This window comes from Puma concolor, chromosome E3 (genome assembly GCF_028749965.1).
Source record: "Puma concolor isolate L17-30 chromosome E3, mPumCon1.1.hap2, whole genome shotgun sequence".
NCBI classification, from domain to species: Eukaryota; Metazoa; Chordata; class Mammalia; order Carnivora; family Felidae; genus Puma; species Puma concolor.
Genome location: NC_141682.1, coordinates 3018706 through 3038703, shown reverse-complemented (window position 1 = coordinate 3038703; position 19998 = coordinate 3018706). Strand labels below are relative to the sequence as shown.

The 19998-nt window shown below is 38.4% G+C and overlaps 1 protein-coding gene and 1 long non-coding RNA gene across 2 annotated transcripts in view; both read right to left on the bottom strand.

Annotated features, from left to right (window-relative positions):
• The window catches only part of SDK1 (sidekick cell adhesion molecule 1), an 888233-nt gene that overhangs the window by 829191 nt on the left and 39044 nt on the right, over window positions 1–19998 (bottom strand). The gene's annotated exons all lie outside the window — the stretch shown is intronic.
• LOC147572861 (uncharacterized) lies at window positions 11323–19099 on the bottom strand. The gene is made up of 2 exons (XR_015245713.1): window positions 14507–19099; window positions 11323–14271 (listed from the first exon to the last, which is right to left on the bottom strand). It is a non-coding gene; the product is annotated as an uncharacterized LOC147572861 (long non-coding RNA).

Genomic DNA, 19998 nt, shown 5'->3' with positions numbered 1-19998 from the left:
ATAGAAATGTGATTTTTGTGTGTTTATCTTGTATGCAAAGGTGTTGACCTCACTGTTCCTTTTTTTCTATGATTCTTTAGGATCTTCTAGGTAAATAATAGCGTAATCTGCAAACAGGAATATCTTGTTTAATTCTTTTTCCTGCTTTATTACAGTGGCTAGAACTTCCAGTACTGTTTGAATAGCAATGTTAAGAGCACACACCCTGGCCTTCTTCCCAACCTTACAGGGAAAATGTTCCACTCTTAACCATTAAGTACGGTGTTAGAAGGAATTTCTTGTGGATGTTACCTAGGTTCAGGAAGTTCCCTACTCCTACCTTTTGAATTTATTAAAATATGAATGCATGTTGGATTTTATCAAATGCTTTTTCTGGGTCAACTGTTTTGTGTTGTTTTTTTTTATTTTTTTTTTTAACGTTTATTTATTTTTGAGACAGAGAGAGACAGAGCATGAACGGGGAGGGGCAGAGAGAGAGAGGGAGACACAGAATCAGAAGCAGGCTCCGAGCCATCAGCCCAGAGCCCGACACGGAACCCACGGACCGCGAGATCGTGACCTGAGCTGAAGTCGGACGCTTAAACCAACTGAGCCACCCAGGCGCCCCCTGGGTCAACTGTTAAGTCACACGCTCTTTCTTCTTCAGCCTGCCAACTCAGTAGGTCACACGCTGATTTTTAAATGTTGAACCAGACTTGTATGCCTGAAATAAATCTTATTTGGCTACATTAAATTTTATATGTATAATTTATATATATATACAAATATGATATATATATAAATGGATTTGATGTGCTAATATTTTGCTTGTAAGTTCATGAAAGATACTGAGATGGCAGAACTCCTTTTGCATGTGTTGTCTTTACCTGATTTTCCTGTTAGGGTAATAACTAGCCTCATAAACTGAGTTTGTGGATATTCCCTCCTCTTCTTTTTTCTGGAAAACATTACAGAAAAATTGTATTAATTCTTTAAATATTGCTTAACCTTCTTTAAATTTCTGCAAGCAAAACCATCTGGGCCTGGAGATTTTTCAGGATCTTTTTAATGAAGAATTCATTTTCTCAAATGGCTACATCATTAATTCAGGTTATTTCCTCTTAATTTAGTTTGGGTAGGTTTTAGTCTTTAAGAATTGATTCATTTCCTCTAAGTGGTCAAATTTATGAATGCAAAGCTGTATCATTCCCTTATTATTCCTTTAATAGCTACAGGATCTTTACTGAAATCCTGTTTCTTTCCTAATTTATTGGGATGTGTTTTTTTTTCTTTTTATCTTTGTCAATCTTGCGGGAAATTATCAATTTTATTTTTCACAGAATAATATTTTCACTCCATTTTTTCCTTATTAGTTTCAATTTCATTGGTTTCTGTTCTTTACTATTTCCTTCCTTCTCCTTGCTTTGTTTTTCTTTTCCTAGTTTCTTGAGGTTAAGAGCTTGAGTTACTGATTTTAGACCTTTCCTCTTTTCATATAATTATTTGCAGTTATGTATTTCCCTCTTAGCACTGCTTTAAAGTACATCTCAAATTTGATATGTAGTATTTTCCTTCAGTTTTATGGGTTGTTTTTTTTTTTCCAATTTTCCTTTGGGCTAGTTCTTTGATCCATGCATGGATTATTTATAAATATGTCAATATTCATGTGTTGAGAGATTTTCCTCTTATTTGTTGGTAGTTTCATAAATTGCTGACAATGGAGGGATAAAGAGTCCACCTTTTGATTTATACATGTCAATAATACGTACTTAATCTATTAGACATTCATTTCTCCTTTCAGTTCTATCCAGTTTTCACTCCATGTATTTTGAGGCTTTGCTCCCTGGTATGTACACATTTAGGATCGTTAGGTCTTCCTAATGGATTCTTTTATAAGTAATGTGTCTCTGTCTCTAATTTTCTTTGCTCCGAAATTTACTTTTCCTGATAATATGGCCACTCACTTTTAATTTTAATTAGTGTGTGTATGGTGTATCTTTTACCATCCTTTACTTTCACCCTACCTATGTCATTGTGTTGAATTGAGTTTCTCGTAAATAGAGTAATTTTGTATCTTTTCTTATCCACTCTGCCAATCTCTCCTTTAATGGGTATATTCAGACCCTCTACATTTAAGGTAATTATAAATGTGACAGGCCTTCAAGTCTGCCATTTGTTTCCTGTTTCTTCCTCTGCTTGTCCTCTCCTTTCTTTCCTGTGGGTTATGTCAACTTTAAAAATTGCATCTTTCTTTTTTTAGTGCTTCGAGTATTTCACTTTGTTTAGTTTTTTTTCATGATTGTTCTAAGGATTAAAATATGTATTCGTAACATCACACTCCATTGTTATTAGTATTTTATCAGTTCAACACAGAAAACTTACTTGCATTTAAGTCCCTTCATCTTCCTCACTTTTTAAGTATAATGGTCTTAAATATTTTTCCTACATATATTTAGTACCTTATTACATTGCTGTAATTTGTGCTTCAACAACCAAATATGAGGGGCGCCTGGGTGGCGCAGTCGGTTAAGCGTCCGACTTCAACCAGGTCACGATCTCGCGGTCCGTGAGTTCGAGCCCCGCGTCAGGCTCTGGGCTGATGGCTCAGAGCCTGGAGCCTGTTTCCGATTCTGTGTCTCCCTCTCTCTCTGCCCCTCCCCCGTTCATGCTCTGTCTGTCTCTGTCCCAAAAATAAACGTTGAAGAAAAAAAATTTAAAAAAAAAAACAACCAAATATGATTTAAGAAGCTCTAAGGACAATCTATTTACCCATTCCAGTGTTGTCCTTTCCTTTCTGAAGTTCCAAGCCTTCTTCCAGTATTTCCTTACCATTTTAAGAATTTCTTTTACCTACACTTTAAAGTTATGTTTGCTAGCAATTCTCTTAATGTTCCTTCATCCAGTAAGTTTTCCTTTTCCTTTCATTCCTGATTTTGTCACAGTAAGAATTTGTGGTTGACAGTTTTTTTCTTTCAGTAATTGGAAAATGCTGTGTCACTTCTTTCTGGTATGCATGGTTTCAGATGAATAAGCTCCTCTCATTTGGACTTGTCCCCCCCCCGGCCCCCAACCTGTAATGTATTGTGTATCTTGGAGTACTTTCTTTTGTATTTTTTTTTCCAATGTTTATTCATTTTTGAGAGAGAGAGAGAGAGAGAGAGACAGAGAGACAGAGGGCGGGGGGAAGGGCCAGAGAGAAAGGGGGACACAGAATCCGAAGCAGGCTCCAGGCTCCGAGCTGTCAGCACAGAGCCTGATGCGGGGCTCCAACTCACGAACCGTGAGATCATGACCTGAGCCGAAGTTGTACACTCAACCGACTGAGCCACCCAGGCGCCCCAATCTTGGACTACTTTCAATCATTTTTAGTCTTTAGTTTGCACAAGTTTAAAATATGATGTGTCTAGGAATGAATTTATTTGGGTTTTCTCCTTTTGGGAATTCATTAAAGCTTCTTGAGGGGCGCCTGGGTGGCTCAGTCTATTGAGCACCGACTTCAGCTCAGGTCATGATCTCACAGTCTGTGGGTTCAAGCCCCACGTTGGGCTCTGTGCTAACAGCTGAAAGCCTGGAGCCTGCTTTGGATTCTGTGTCTCCCTCTCTCTCTGCCCCTCCCCTGCCTGTGCTTGGTTTCTCAAAAATAAAATAAACAAAAATTTTTGTTAAAAATTAACGTTTCTGGCATCCGCAAATTTTAGGTCTTTTGCCAAATTCTGCATGTTTTCAAGTATTTCTTCAAATACTTTTTTGGTCTCACTTTGTCAGTCCTTTCCTTCTGAGTTATGATAACATGGATATTAACTTCTTGTCTCACAGGTCTGTGAGACTGTTCATTTTTTTCTTCTGTCTTTTCTGTTGTTCACATTGGGTAAATACTACTGATTTATCTTCAAACTCACTGATTCTATCCCCTCGTCTCCATTCAGCCATTTTTATTTGTTCTTTTTCACCTCAAATTTTTTTGATACCTTTTAACAAATTTTTTGCTTGAGATTTTCTACGGTATTTGTTACAAGCGACTTTGTGATAGCTTGCTAAAACGTTTTCAAATCTTTGTCAGGTAATACTCACTGTTGGTACCTGTTCTTTCTCATTCATGAGTGATTTTCCTGGTTCTTGGAGTAATGAGTGACTATCTATACGCAGTACTTTTTGTTAAGAAACCCTGGATCATATTTAACCTTCTTTCAGCAGCCAGTCCCCTGGTAAGTGTAGTGCCAGAGATGGGTGGGTGTACACATTCTCATACCCAATTAGGCTCTCCCCCTACCCAATACCCAGACAAGAGCCACACACTGACTCACACTGTCTCACTGCAGGCAGGTGGAGTCAAAGTTCAGCACACGGACACCTTTCGGGCCAAAGTGTGGCTCCAATTCACCCTTCCTGTTGCCCCATTTAATAAGATCAGCCTCCCCTTCAGCCAAGCCACCACCAGAGATGGAAGCCAAGGGCCATTAGGCTACTTTGTTGTTGCAAACTTGCTATACCCCAGCCAGCCCCATTATACCAGAGGAGGGAAGCAACAAAGCAGAGTGCCAACTAGCCTGCCTCCTTCCATCTATTCTACCTTCTCCGTGGCAGTAGGTGTGAAGGCTCGGCTCCTCCACAGGGGACCAGAGGGAAGGGGGCAGGGAGGAAATCAAGCTCAGTAGTCCCTATTCGCACCAGCTCGTTAAGCCCAACTTCAGCTGGCTGGTCCTGTCAACAGTACCTGGTAGGAGAATTGAAGTGCCACCTGCTGCTGCCAGGCAGGGAAGGGATTAGCGCTCTGCTCAGGCATACTTACAACCTCCAGGTGGTGGCCTAGAGCCTGCTGCCTGTGCTCAAGGGCGATGCAGGGGGACGTGGTAGAGTCAGCTCCCAGCTCAGCCTTGCTGAAACTGTGTCAGAGGGGAGGTTTCGCTTGGCGTCTGGCAGGAGGAGGATGCAGTACCGACACCCATTTTCTTAGATCCTCTTTTCCCTTTACTTTGGCTAGGGAAAGGCTCTCCTTTGCGTTTCTCCTGCGCTGCTGGCTGTTCCAGGTTGGAGGCTTCTGCAACATGCTGTCCAGGATGCATGGCAGCCAATAAGAACACCTAAAGAACTCGCCTTCTTGTCATTTCTCAAGTCCCCAGACTGCCCACCACCTTCCTTCCACTTTTCTGAGCCTTCCTATGCTTGTTTGTTGTATTACTTCCAGGAGGTCTGGGCTTTAAGACAATGGACCTGGGATGAATGGACTGCTTCATCGGGCCAAACAGGGAGTCTCTGGCCCACTCACTTTTATTCCTTTCATCTTACTTTGCCATTTTATACTGTTTCCACTTTCCCTTTCCTAATGCCTACCATTTTGCTCAGGTTGCTGCTATTCACTTCATTTTTTCTATGATTTCCAAAGTTCAAAACTTATATTATTCCTGAATGCTTACTTTCTCTTACCTGTAATCTGTCACATATTTTATTATTTCTTACAAACTGTCCCTCCACTAAAGACACTTTTGTGTCTTTAATCTTTAATCTTTAAACTTCAATCTTCCACTGAGACAAGACCTTTAAAATAATTTCACTGCCCCTACCTTCCAATGAGCCAATACATCAGTACCCATGTGCCAAAGGAAGCATAAAACAGTGAGTAAAATTAAGTTCCTGAGAATAAACCATTCTAGTGGGGAACAGAAAAATAGATATATACGATTATGTATCTACCCAGTAAGTTGGGGGGTTGTTATACTTAAAAAACCAACATGGACGAAGTTTAGTAAGCTAGACAGAGACAGGAGGTATGGTCAGATAGACCACCAGGACTATATACATAAAGCCTTGCAGGCCACAGTAAGACCTTTCTATCGTATCCCAGGCACAATGGATCTACATGCTAAGTGAGCAGCAGAAAGGCATGATCTAGGGACTTACTCGCTCTGGCTGTTGGGTACAGAACAGTGAAGTGAGGGTACCACACAGAAAGCTTGCTACTGTTGATGGTGTCCTGGGATGGCAACAAGGATGATTACAAGTGACAGTTTCAGAACTTAGTTTGAAGGCAGAACCAACAAAATTCATTAGTAGAGTGAATATGAGAAATTAAAGAAGATCAAGGACAGCTCCAGGGTTCTGGGCCTGAGTTACTGGGTAAATTATAATCCATTTAGTAAGATAGGGTACACCGGGTAAGAGGCAGATATGGGCGAAGAAAACCATCAAGAGTTTGGTTTTTGACATACTAGACACCTACAAGGGGATCAATGTGGGCCACCGGAAGTTCAAGTCTAGACTTCTGGGAAATACAAGACTAGAGATCAATTAAGGAGAAGACTGCCCACAAAGAGAAGAAGAGGACTGAGCCCTGAGGCAAGGAGAGGAATCAACAAAGGAAACGGAAAGGGTTTCTGGGCAACAGGAGAATAAAGCATCCTGGACTCAGTGCAGAAGCATTTTCACGAAGCAAAGAGTAATATCATGGTGTCAAATGCTCCCAAGAAGTTGTTTTTGAAGCCTCCAGAATGTTTTTATTTCTCTCCTCATTCTTGTCCTTTGCACCTCCTAGACACCAATTCCAAGAGTCTCGGTATCCCTAGGGTCTTTCTGACTCTCATCTCCTCCTCTTTCCTACATGCCACACAGTGGTATTGCACCAACTTACAGCAATTTGAAAGTAACAAAAGATAAGGCAGGAAGAATGATTAAGTGGAGTTCACACCCAATAATAGCTTCTTTCTTTTCCTCTCAAGCTTATGCTCCAGTCACCTGCTAAAAGGGACCAGAGTAAGGTAGAAAAGGAATTGCCATGTTCATGAACAGAAGAATCACTATAAGGACAAGTGAAAGCACGGTAGGACAATTTCAAAGAACCAGCTTTAGCTGGAAACCATACACTAGTAGAGAATACCCCAGAGTGACTCAAATTATTCCAGCCTTCTACTAACAAACTGCAGAGGGCTGGAAAGCTCAAAACCACATCTCCCAGCCCCCTTGCTACTGGTATTCTGGACTAGACTTAAGTTGTATCCATCAGATCATGATAAATATGAATCCTATAAAATATAAACCTGTATGATCCACCTGAGTTACATCTGAATCTGAATTAAGTAGGGAGCAAAAAAGAGCATTGACGTATCCATCACACCACTGTGGATGGCAACGGAGGCAGCAGGATTGTGGGGTCGGGAGCTGATCAGCACCATCCACTTCAGCCGTGAGCTTCCTGAGCAGCTGGACTATCAGTTCCCCTGGCAGCCCGGTTCTGAAGGGGGTATGTGAGAGGTGCTCTTGGCAGGTCAGACTTGAATGTGTCTTTAAGCCCCTCAACAATTCAGCAAGACATTTAATTCCCTGCCATAAATCCCTTTGTGTTTAAAGTAGGAATTAGACTCTCTTCTCTACACAACTGAAAGCCGAGCAACACAAACAACCATCTTCAAAGTTGTCCTGTCGCGCAAAAGTACTGAGCAACGTGGCCACAAGAGCAGACAAGGAGAGGAGTTTGTGTGACATTAGGGACAGGCATGACAGGTTCAAAAACAGAAACAAAGATGTTCACTAATGTGATAAAGTTCAGGGTACTGATTTAAGAGTTAGAGAGGACCCTGGAATCCAGGCTGCGCACAGAAAGAAAGCAAGCCACCACCTAACCAGAAGTCAGGGATAAGGAAAGACAGGAAAACACGCAGGAGCCCAAATAAAGGCAGGCAGAACCAAACTCTCAACATCCCAGAGTTGCAATAAAGCTGCTTCTTTGACCTCTCTAAAGGGTAACATACAATTATGAAATGTAATGAGCATCTTCTCAGTGAAATTCTCCTTTCATATGACCCCAGAAGTCCGTAGACTCCCCAGAAATAAATTCCAAGTATTTCACAAATACATTGTGAACATCATAATTTGGCCAATAACTGGTCTCATTAGCTCTCTGCATTTGGGTTTCATTAGGAGTCAGAGGCTCCCAGAGCAGCAGAACCACAGGAAGCAGACTAACTTCCACTTTATTAAGCAAGAGATTTGAACTCACAGTGTACCTGTGAGAATGCCAAAGTCAAATCCACAGCCTGAAGGAAGCGGTCTCTTCCTTTCTTGGCAATGCCCTGACAGAAGGTTAGGATATACTGAAAAGAGCCTTTTATGGACAATGAAACTCATTTCCCAGGCTCGATTTAGTGTTCAATTCTCATCAGTGGTAATGTCAAAGTGGCAATGTAAGTAGCTGTTTGACTAAAAATTATTTAGGCACCTTCAATGATATGAGAATCATACAAAAAAAAAAAAAAAAAAACTAGGCAGATTTACCAAAAATACTTCTTGTATCTACTCTTGGGAGGAGGGGGAGTTATTTGGACATAGAAACACCTTACTAGATGAATGTCAGAACTTTTAAAAGTACTACTGTCCCCTATGGCATATTAGGACATTCCTAGAAACTGTTCCAACTTCTACTAAATTATGAAATGCAGAATCTTTCTAGGGCCCAGAAATATAGTAATTTTATTTTTTTTTTTATTTTTTATTTATTTTTTTTTAATTTTTTTTTCAACGTTTTATTTATTTTGGGGACAGAGAGAGACAGAGCATGAACGGGGGAGGGACAGAGAGAGAGGGAGACACAGAATCGGAAACAGGCTCCAGGCTCTGAGCCATCAGCCCAGAGCCCGACGCGGGGCTCTAACTCACGGACCGCGAGATCGTGACCTGGCTGAAGTCGGACGCTTAACCGACTGCGCCACCCAGGCGCCCCAAGAAATATAGTAATTTTAAAATAAACAGCAGGCCATTTACATGTATTATAATGGAAATAAAATTTGTTTTTCTAAATCGGTAACAGATTCCATTATCATTCCTGTATAATTACTCTGACTTCATTTTAGCAGAGTTATTACTTATTAGAAATGTGAAGGAGAGCAATTTTTAAGTTCTTGAATCCTACTGAACCATGTCCCTTTTCACCCACAAAATAAGAATTTGCATCTACATAAGATGTAACACCAGAATAACAGGAATAATGTGAAAACAATTTACAGAGCTGACATTAAAGGATGGAGCCCTGCTAGGATTAATTTGTACAGTTCTAGTCATACTTATCAGTAAGCTGTGTCCTGTACGTTAATTAGGTGAGGAAAAAGTGAGAAAATTCACAACTACAATAGTAAGGAGAAAATTTTAACTTTTTCTGTATGACCAAAAATAAATCAGTTTAAATCTCAAAAAAAAAATCTCATTTATCAATTAGTGGCAAAAATTTCAGAGATATTAACTTTTAAGATAGATAAGCTATTTTTCAACCTGCAATACATTAACCATCTTCTTAGCATAGATAATAAGCCTAATGATCATCAAAATAAGGCACAAGAAAGCTACATTCTGAAACTGCAAAAACAGATTTTAATACCTATAATGTAAGCAATAACAAGTGTTTTATCATAAATATGCAAAACTACATTGCAAGATCATATACTATAAAAGCTAGACTTTATTAACATACCTTTAAACCTATTTCCAAGTAAAATATCTGTAAGTCAACTCCATTGGTACTGCCTTAAAAGAAGCTGCAAACTGAGATCACCTTCAAGGAGAAAGTGGTTGAGATGAGAAACATGTTGCCTACAATCTGATGAACCCCGTAACCGATAAAAACATGTTTCATCAGGCAAAATTCATCATCAAAAATATGTTCACATAGGACACGAAAAGTGCAAGCAAAGAAAAAAAATTATAAACTAAGCTTCATCAAAATTAAAAATTTTGTACTTCAAAGAACAGAATCAAGCAAAAAAAAAAAAAAAAAAAAAACCCAAAGAGAGAATATCCAAAAATCATATACTTGATACAACAGTTGTATCCAGCATATATAAAGACCTATCACAACTCAAAAATAAAAATGGGCAAAGGATCTGAATACATATTTTTCCAAAGATATGAAAATTGCCTATAAGCACATAATAAAGATGCTCAACATTATTTGCAACCAAAGAAATGCAAATCAAAACCACAATGAGATACTACTTCATACCTATGAGGATGCCTGTAATTAAAAAAAAAAATTTTAAAGAAAACAAATGTTGGACAAGATGGAGGAATTTGTACATTCACTGTACACTATTGGTGGGAATATAAAATAATGCACTTTGAAAACAGTCTCACAGTTCTCAAATGCTGAAACATAGTTATCAAATGACCCAACAATTCCACGTCTAAGTATACACCAAGAGAAATGATAACCTACCTTCACACAAGAAGTTGTACATATCTCAGCATTACTCATACCACGAAAAAGTGCAAAGAACAAAATAGCTGTCCATCATCGATGGATATAATGTGATCTATGCATGCAATGAAATACTACAACACAGCCATAAAACAAGAATGAAGTACTGATACATGCTACAAGATGAATGCACCTTGAAAACATGATGCTAAATGAAAGAAGCCATATGCAAAAGGGCCACAAAAGGCAGAACTTTATTTACATGAAATGCCCAGAATAAGCCAATCTATAGAGACCCAAAGTAGATTAGCTGCTCATCTAATAGACCACTAATCAGATTAGGGGTTGAACTGATGGAGGGATTGTAGTTAAGGAGTGTGAACCTTCTTTTGGGGTACTGAAAATGTTCTAAAATTGTGTTCATTTTAGAATCAACTCTGAATAGAACAAAAGTTATTAAATTTTACATTTGAATGATTGAATATATATCAATAAAATTTTTCAATAAAACAGTGTATCAACAATGGGCTTGTTTCCTCCCAAGGAGGTCAAATGATAAGGGAATTAATCTGTTTCTCCCCCAAAGTCATACGAAGAGTGCCTCATGAAGGGAATTCCAAAGGTGTGGGAGTATGGAACCTGAGCCTACATGAGTACCAACCAGTGTCCACAAAATGCAAATATGGTTCATACATAGAAATTATTTTTCAAACATAAATTGGTCATTAAAAAATTTAATATTCATTATGTTTAAAAACGTATCTACTTTAATGCAAAGCAGCACCGAAGACAGTGAATAAACAGCATTTTTGAACAGAATCAGTTAAAAGATCTTTTTGTGTGGGTAATTCAAAACTATTGCTATGTTTACATGTAGAAACCCAGTATTACCATGCTACAAATCTACCCTTAGGTTTTTTTAAGAATATGTCAACCTATGGGGCGCCTGGGTGGCGCAGTCAGTTAAGCGTCCGACTTCAGCCAGGTCACGATCTTGCGGTCCGTGAGTTAGAGCCCCGCGTCGGGCTCTGGGCTGATGGCTCAGAGCCTGGAGCCTGTTTCCGATTCTGTGTCTCCCTCTCTCTCTGCCCCTCCCCCGTTCATGCTCTGTCTCTCTCTGTCCCAAAAATAAATAAACATTGAAAAAAAAAAATTAAAAAAAAAAAAAGAATATGTCAACCTACACGCATAAAGGGGTTTACTGCATCATCCTTTTTAATAACCAAAAAGAGAAACAGCCTACAAGTCCATCAAAGAACAGCTATGCAAGTTATAATAGACCTGGAACACTACACAGTGACTAAAAAGAAAGTACATCTATGTGTGCACTTACAGAAAGATCTCTAAGACACATAAAAGAAAAAGCAATAGAAAATAAAGAATATAGGCTCTTATTTGTGTAATTTTTTAAAAATATATATATGGGTGGCTCAGTTGGTTAAGCATCCGACTCTTGATTTCAGCTCAGGTCATGATCTTATGGTTCTTGAGATCGAGCCCCGTGTCCAGCTCCACACTGAGCATGGAGCCCGCTCAGGATTCTCTCTCCCTCTCTGTGCTCCTCCCCCAGTTGCAGGTGCATTCTCTCAAAAGAAAAAAAAAAAATTTAAGTAAAACATACATATATACTAGCAATATAATAAACAGGTATATTCAGCATATATTTGTGTATTAGATAAATACACGAAAAAATTTAATAGTTATCTTTGGGTAGAAAGATTGAGGGAAAGAAACTTTTACACACAGTATATTTTCCTGATTTTTTAACCAAATTGTTGTTCTTTTTATAAATATTAAACCATACTGCCCTTCTTTTGTGTAAAGTTTGGGGTGTGGCTCACAACACCAGCAATTTAGATCACTTGAACTAGGATGTTAGCATGATCTAAAATGAAATCATCATCGTTTACAAGCAACTTCAAGATCTATGCCTAAAACCAAATTCAAAAAGGTCATAAATGTACACTTAAAATAGGCCTGATTTTATTTATTTATATATATACAAGAAAAAGCAATAGAAAATAAAGAATATATGCTCTTATTTGTGTATAGATATTTGTGTATATATATAGATAGATATTAGAATACATTATATATGTATGTATATATACCTATATATATCTATGTGTATTATATATATATAATATATAGATATAGATTATACATACATAGATCTATATCAGGATTTATTATTACACATTTCAAGTAATTCAATACAATACTATAATAACACTAATCAGATTGGATGAAGTGAAAACATTTAAAAATATCAGTTGCTTCTAGAAGACATCTCTATTCAACAGTTATAATATTTCAACGATTTATTTCCACACTGTTCTTCCCTCTTTCAGAAGAATGTTAAACATGTATAGAATAATGCCATGCTAGCAACATGTTATTTTGGGGCAGTCCTATTTTGAATATGTTCTACATATTAACCTAATCTCACCGTTTCCAAAAGGACAAATAGGTGTAAACTATTATCCTCTTTTTACATATGCATAGTGATCAGGTGTCCAAGTACACAATATATCATTCAACATTAAAAAAAAAAAAAACACAATCATAGGTACAAAAACCTTTGGGCTAGGAAAGTTTCAAAATTCAGACTTCTCTGGGTTTTCGAAGGGTGACAATACAACATTACGTAACATCCCGAGGAGTACCGGGAAGTACACTGTCATCAACCACATTACTATTTCTGCAAAGAATTGTATGAATATTCACACCAAGTGGAATAAATACAGACATCTGTTCAGGTCAAGTTTTGCCTCTGAATGAGTTATGATAAGTATTTCAGCTTTTTTTTTTTGTTTTATTTTTGAAACTATGGGTATATACAAGATTGTGAGTCTATACTGGGCAGCTTTCTCACTAAAAAAAAAACAAAAACATTTTTTTCTAATGAAGAGTATTTTCTTATACAGCAAAATCACTTTAAATATCAAAACTAAGTCTTAGTTTGGAGAAATTTATGTGCAGAGTAAAACCTAACAAAGATTATCTCAGGGTTTCCCAGAAACCCAGAAGCACCATTTGCACCACACAAAAAATCACTTGTTTTCATCAGCAAGTATAGAAACAACATCAGTAAAACTATGAGCCAGAGAAGCCAGAGCCAGACAAGAGATATAATTTATTGCTACTTAATTAGCAGCTTCTTCCTGATCCCTGAAGCCCTACCACATGACACATCTTTAGATGGTTGTCACCCTTCACCACTTTCTTCCCTGTTTTGTTTTCTCCAAATTAGAAATCTCCACCCAGCTCCTTCAACCATTCCCTATATGACACTGTTCCCTAATTTCACCACACTGGTCACTCTCTTCTGGATATACTCATTTGTCAATGTCCTCAAATGTCACAGCCAGAACCAAATGCTGCAGATGTTATATGGCCAGCACAAAGTCTAGTTACTTTCCTAGAAGTGAATCTTATCTCTGTATCTAACATCTTAAGATTACTAAACCTAAGTGCTACATCACACTAGTGTTACTGGTATAAAACCAGACGAAAAAAAAAATCAACTAATCCACTATGAAATTAAAATGTATAACCACTTCGTACCCAAAATGTGTATAAAAGGATACTCATTCTCAGTAATAAGTGAGGAGACATACATAAAAATGAGATACTAAAAATGTAATACAGGTTAAATGTGAGTATGTCTGCAATTTGCTTCACAATAAATGGGAGGAAGGTAAATAGGTATGCTACAGATGAACACGACTAACCATGAGCAGAAATTACTGAAACGGGTACATATTCTACCACTGCATTTGTTTACATTTTTCATGGTAAGTTAAAACAATAAAAAAATAAACGAAGGAAAGATAAAGTCGTGGGGGGGGGGAGCTATTAGTTTGCATATTCCTGATTTGCAATATATTTTTTAAAATGGCAAAGCAGTGCTGGCAAGAAGATGCAGAAATGATGACTTGGCAAGAGTATAAAAGTAACACACACTACCTTTCTGAATGTCAGCCTGGTGATACAAGAAACAAAACAGAGGTGCTCTATGACCCGGCTGAGGTGACAATCAGACAAGAAGGAAAACATGCATACCTCTAACCGTATTCATCATTTCTGGATTTAAAATTAAGAACTAGGGGCGCCTGGGTGGCGCAGTCGGTTAAGCGTCCGACTTCAGCCAGGTCACGATCTCGTGGTCCATGAGTTCGAGCCCCGCGTCGGGCTCTGTGCTGACAGCTCAGAGCCTGGAGCCTGTTTCAGATTCTGTGTCTCCCTCTCTCTCTGCCCCTCCCCTGTTCATGCTCTGTCTCTCTGTGTCTCAAAAATAAATAAACGTTAAAAAAAATTTAAAAAAAAAAAATTAAGAACTAAAACAACTCCCACGTTGCTAACAGGTAAGAGTACAAGAGTATATGCATCCAGTGAAAATAATGTTACATGTCTATTTATAGATTTGAAAACTGACAGACTGTCGAAAGATTACAAAACAGCATACAATTTGATTCTACTTAGTTGGGTATGTAATCCTTTTACATACATACATAGGCACAGAGATTTCTGGAAACTAGTTCACCAAGATGTTAACAATGGTTATCTGTAGAGAGAAAGATTTCTGTTGATTTGTACTTCCTTTATGCTGTTCTACACAAGTTTTAATGAAAAAGTAACATTTTTTTAAAACCAAATGCATTAAGATGGAAAAAAAAAAACCCATCTTACTAAAGTTACATTAAGAGATATGTGCACCCAACTTAAGTTCTGCCTTTCTCTCCGGTTGGCTCTTTCCCCCCATGAGAATGTCTATGGATGGGCACAGCCAGTGAGATGGTCTTTCCTAGGTCTCCCAAATGAAGGGGATTTGCTCCATCCACCTAGTCATGGTCTCTAAAAGCCTGTTTCTTTGACTGTAACAACCCGTAATATTTTCCTGTTCATGAAAAATTAGGTGACCAAAAGTTCAAAGTAGAGAAATTAAAGAGGTCTGAGGATTTTAAGACATTATTCACCAATTGTTCTAGTATTCTTTTGCAGATATATACAACTCTATTATTTAGCAATGTTAATTTTACAAAAGCTGGTTTATTTTGTAGATATGCACTCTAATCCCCTAGGACAGTTCCTATGATGGAATTACTTTTACTTCTATCGTCTATAATTAAAATCACTTCGGTTCCTGGGAATCAAGATTACATTAAAAAAGCTTCTTCACACGCCTATTACAATAAAAAGATTTTTTACGTGCGATGCCTAAATTCTCACTAAAACAAAATTTTTTAGTATTTATTTTTGAGAAAGAAAGACAGAGTGCACACAGGAGAGGGGCAGAGAGAGGGAGACACAGAATCTGAAGCAGGCTCCGAGCTGTCAGCAGAGCCCAATGTAGGGCTCAAACTCACAAACCATGAGATCACAACCTGAGCCGAAGACAGATGCCTAACCGAGTCAACTCAGGAGCCCCTAAATTCTCGTTTCAAAATGAATCCACATTTTTCTCTGTTTAAAGGTAGTGTTGTTCGAATATTAATGAAAACCCAAAGTAAAATTATTTATGTATGAATATATGCAATACTCCATGAGGTTAGAAATACAGAGCAATAATTGGTTAAGATGCTACATATAAAGAGGCGCCTGGGTGGCTCAGTCAGTTGAGCGTCTGACTTCGGGTCAGGTCATGATCTCACAGTTCATGAGTTCAAGCCCCGCATCGGGCTCTGTGCTGATAGCTCAGAGCCTGGAGCCTGCTTCAGGTTCTCTCTCTCTGTGCCCCTGCCCTGCTCAACTCTGTCTCTTTCTCAGAAATAAATACAATTAAAAAAAAAAAAAAAGATGCTACATATAAAGATTAGGATGTTATACAGAAAAGGTTGGAATCACTGTAATACATGTAATTAGAAAAAATAGGCTACTGATGCTCAGATCAGTGAAAGCTTGTGTACCAGTATTTGTGATATGGTCTACTGTTTGGAGACCTCACGTTTTTCCATTAGAGCACTCTGTCAGAATGTGTGTTTTCAGATGGGCCTGTGAAACTCAAGCGTCACCACAAAAGAAGAGAAATTTAAAAGCTTAAATTTAAAATTTTAAAGTAGAGAAATTTACAGCACCTGGCTAGCTCAGTTGGTAGAGCATGAGACTCTTAAAATAGAGAAATTTAAGAAGCTGTCCTTCTCAGTCTAGGGTTTTTTTCTTTTTTTGGTAACCATGATGATAAAACGCAATTCCAGAGACCCACAACTAACAGGTATTCCAGCATTATATGGGGCTGGAATAGTTTCCTAAAGCTTGTTCCCTGTTAAAGCAAAGTTTGACATGGAAATTTCGCCATCTGTTTACAATGGAAAAATAAGAAGGGAACAAGAACCTCCTTCCTAATGTTTGACCATAAGAACTTCCAAACATATCAACTGAAATCTTGTCCTTTACTTTTTTCTGGGCACAGGTTTAATGAAATCATACAACAGAAGGACTAGAAATTGTACTCTTAAAATATAAAAACCAACAACCATCTCAAATTGATCCCACTAAGATGACTTTCCTAAAGAACAGTTTTCTAGTTTCTGTTTCACAGCAAAAGAGGTTAGTACTGCTTTGAGTGCAAAACCCATTTTTGTAACTAAAAGTTAGACAATTGGCAGTTTTTTTCCTGTTACTAAGATAAGGAATCTAGCTCCTCATCACCTGTGATTACTGTATCTCATCCTCTACAGCCAACAAACTCCAAGAGATACCTCCTAACTACTCTTATCACAGGCTCCAAAATTTTAAGGATTATCCTTTTATACCTGTACCTTAAATTAAAAGAACAAAAGCAAATAGGCTAAAACTTTATCAAATCAATGGGAAAACAAAACTCTGCTTTCAAAGGGGTCACAGGATAGGTAGACTTCCGCGGTACTGGTAATCATTCTAATGGTTTTAGATACAATTACACGCATTACGTTCCACTTGTGAAAATTTACCAATATTTATGTACCTTTCTGCATGTCTCTTTCAATAAAAAGTTTTTTTAAAAAACTCTGCTTGTAACCAGAACAATCGGTGATTTCGAATGAATCCTGTTTCCCTAGAATGATACATACCAGATTTCATTATGAGGTCTAGCAGTCCATTTAAACTCATTTCTATCAAGCTTATTTCTACATTATGAGATACATAACATGGTTTAAATCTTTGTTACATATACAGGAATATGAGACCAAGAGACTTGAAACAGGTCATATAAACCCTGAAGTTAAAGGCAAGTCAAGACACAACTTACTGGCTAAAGCAGAACATTTACCCAACCTGTCTAAACATCACTTAACTATTAGCACACCACGAGGAAGAATTTCAAGGGTCCCACCTCTAACTCTAGAACCTGTGAATATGAGGCCATCACTCCTGTGATGATGTTACATCATACAGCATGTGACCTTCAGATAATGTTATTATCCTGATGGGCCTCATCTGGACAAATGAGCCCTTATAAGCACTGAGTTTCTCTGACTGAAGGCAGAAGTAGCCAGAGATTTCTCAAAGCGTGGGAAGAATCTGATGTGCTGTTGCTGGTTTGAAAATAGAGGGCTTACATGAGAAGGAAGGCAAGTGGCCTCTAGAAGCACAGAGTAGCCCCCCCACTGAGGAAGGGACACAAGGAAATGGGACATCATTCCTACAACCACAAGAAAATGAACTTGACAGTCTGAATGAGCTTGGAAGTGGATTTTTCTCTAACGTCTCTGGATAGATTATGATCCACCCAAATGCTGGCCCACATTAACCATATATTTTCTTCCTATCTTTTACAGCAAGCTCTGGAAATTCAATGAACACAGGCATAAATGGTGATACACGAAAAACAATTATACAGTATATTCATTCATACAATGTATTCACTCATTCAACAAACATTTATTATGTTCCTATTGTATACTGGGCACGCACTGTGCCAGGTGCAAGGATTATATCAATGCATAAAATCATCTTTGAAATTACCAGGCTAGCTTGAGAGACTATCCTAATAAACAATAATGAGGAAGGTACAAAGATAGGGAGATGCACAGGGCACTATGGAACAGTGTGGAGGACAAAGAAATCAGAAAAAGCTGTAAGAAGGCAGTGACACCTGAGCATCCCTCAACAAATGACCTGAAGTTGGCCTGGCCAAAGGTGGGGTAGGAAAGAAGGCTAGGAGGCAGTATTTAGGGCTAAGGGAACCTGCAAAACAAAGGCAAGGAGACAAAAAACAATTTAGTGTGTGGGGGAAAAGGGAGCAATAAAGTTGAACTACCAGCAATTCAGTATTTCCAGAGTGCCAAGTGAAACCAGAGACCAGATTACACTGTGGAGGAAAACAAAGCTTAGATTATGAAGATCCCTGAAGGCTGCGGTTAAGAGCCATTATAAGCAGATTCACAGTGAGATTTGTTTGGAAGCTGTATGGGGGACAGTCTTGAGCAGAAACATAGGCAGGAAGTTCAGTCACAATGAGGGCGATTTGATAAGTATTTAAAGGAGGAAAATCCATAGGATTGCAAATCTAGTTGGATAGTGGCAGAGGGAGAGGGAAAGAGTCAAGGAAGGAAGGAAGAGGCAGATTCATGGGGAGTCTCAGGTTTCTAGCTCAGGTGACTCAACAGATGGTGGTGACACCAAGAGAGAAAACACTGGGTGAAACTAGACTAGGTTACAGAAGAATAGGAACCAGGCTAGACAGGTGTTTCAAGACATCTAAAGCCTGGAGAGATTTTAATGCTAGGCTCAACTTGGTAAGCTCTGGAGAACCGAATAAGGTTTCTAAGACTAAAAAGGTAGACCTCAGGAATTCTTTGACAAAGCTGTTAATCATTATAGTGGCCCACACAGTAGGTAGGGTCCATGTCAAGGCCGAGACAGTAGAAAAACGGGCAATATATGTGCAGTATTTCCATTGTTTACAACGCGGCCCAGCAAGTGATGAGGCAGGCACACAAAAGCAGGGTCTCAGTGACATTTCTTAGTGAAGAAAAGAAAAATGTTTTCATGGAAACATTAATTCCACGAATACAAATGCTCACCATAGGTCAGATACAACACTAGACGATGCAATGAAAATTGTGGCTTGTGGGGTATTGAGGTCCTGCTGGGATGAATCACACCCAAAGCTCAGACCAGGGGCGGGAGTCAGGAGATACGGATGAAGTCATCCATTTAGGAATGATAGCTGACAGAGAGTAGATGAAATTACAAGAAGAAAAGGTCAAAAATGAAACCCTAGGGAACATCTACACTTATGGGGTAACAAGGAAGAGGAAGAAACAGCATAAAACCTTACAGATTAATTCACACAAGACACTCAGCTATAATTAATTGAGCATGAAAGAAGTTCAAGTCTGACAAAAAAAACTCCCTGGTTTCAAGGAGTGCTTACAATAAGAGAGCTTACATATACATAATGATAACACTAGATGACCCTTCTGAGCACCATAGCGAAGTTACCAAAAAAAAAAAAAAAAAAAAAAGAAGGCTAGGGGAGATGGGGTTCTATTCTATATTCTACTTGGGGTGAATTAGGGAAGATTTCATCAAGGAAAATGTATCCAAGTTGATCCTACTGAGAGGGAAAGGAATATAAACACAGACAGCAAGGTAACAGAATAAAGGGAAATTATCACCAATAACAAAGGTGGAGTTTTACATGTATTTGAGTCAATCTTTGCAACTACTCTCATTTGTGAAAGAGAAGGATAATCACAATGTTGAGCGCAGTTCAGACAGTGGTTTCTGGCAAGGAAGACGGACACTTCTCCTCAGCTTGGTGCAGGTGCTTCTCAATGTTTTCTACGATCAAGAATCAAAACCCAAAGTGGATATTCACTGCATGTTTAGATTTTCACTTGAAAATAATAGAT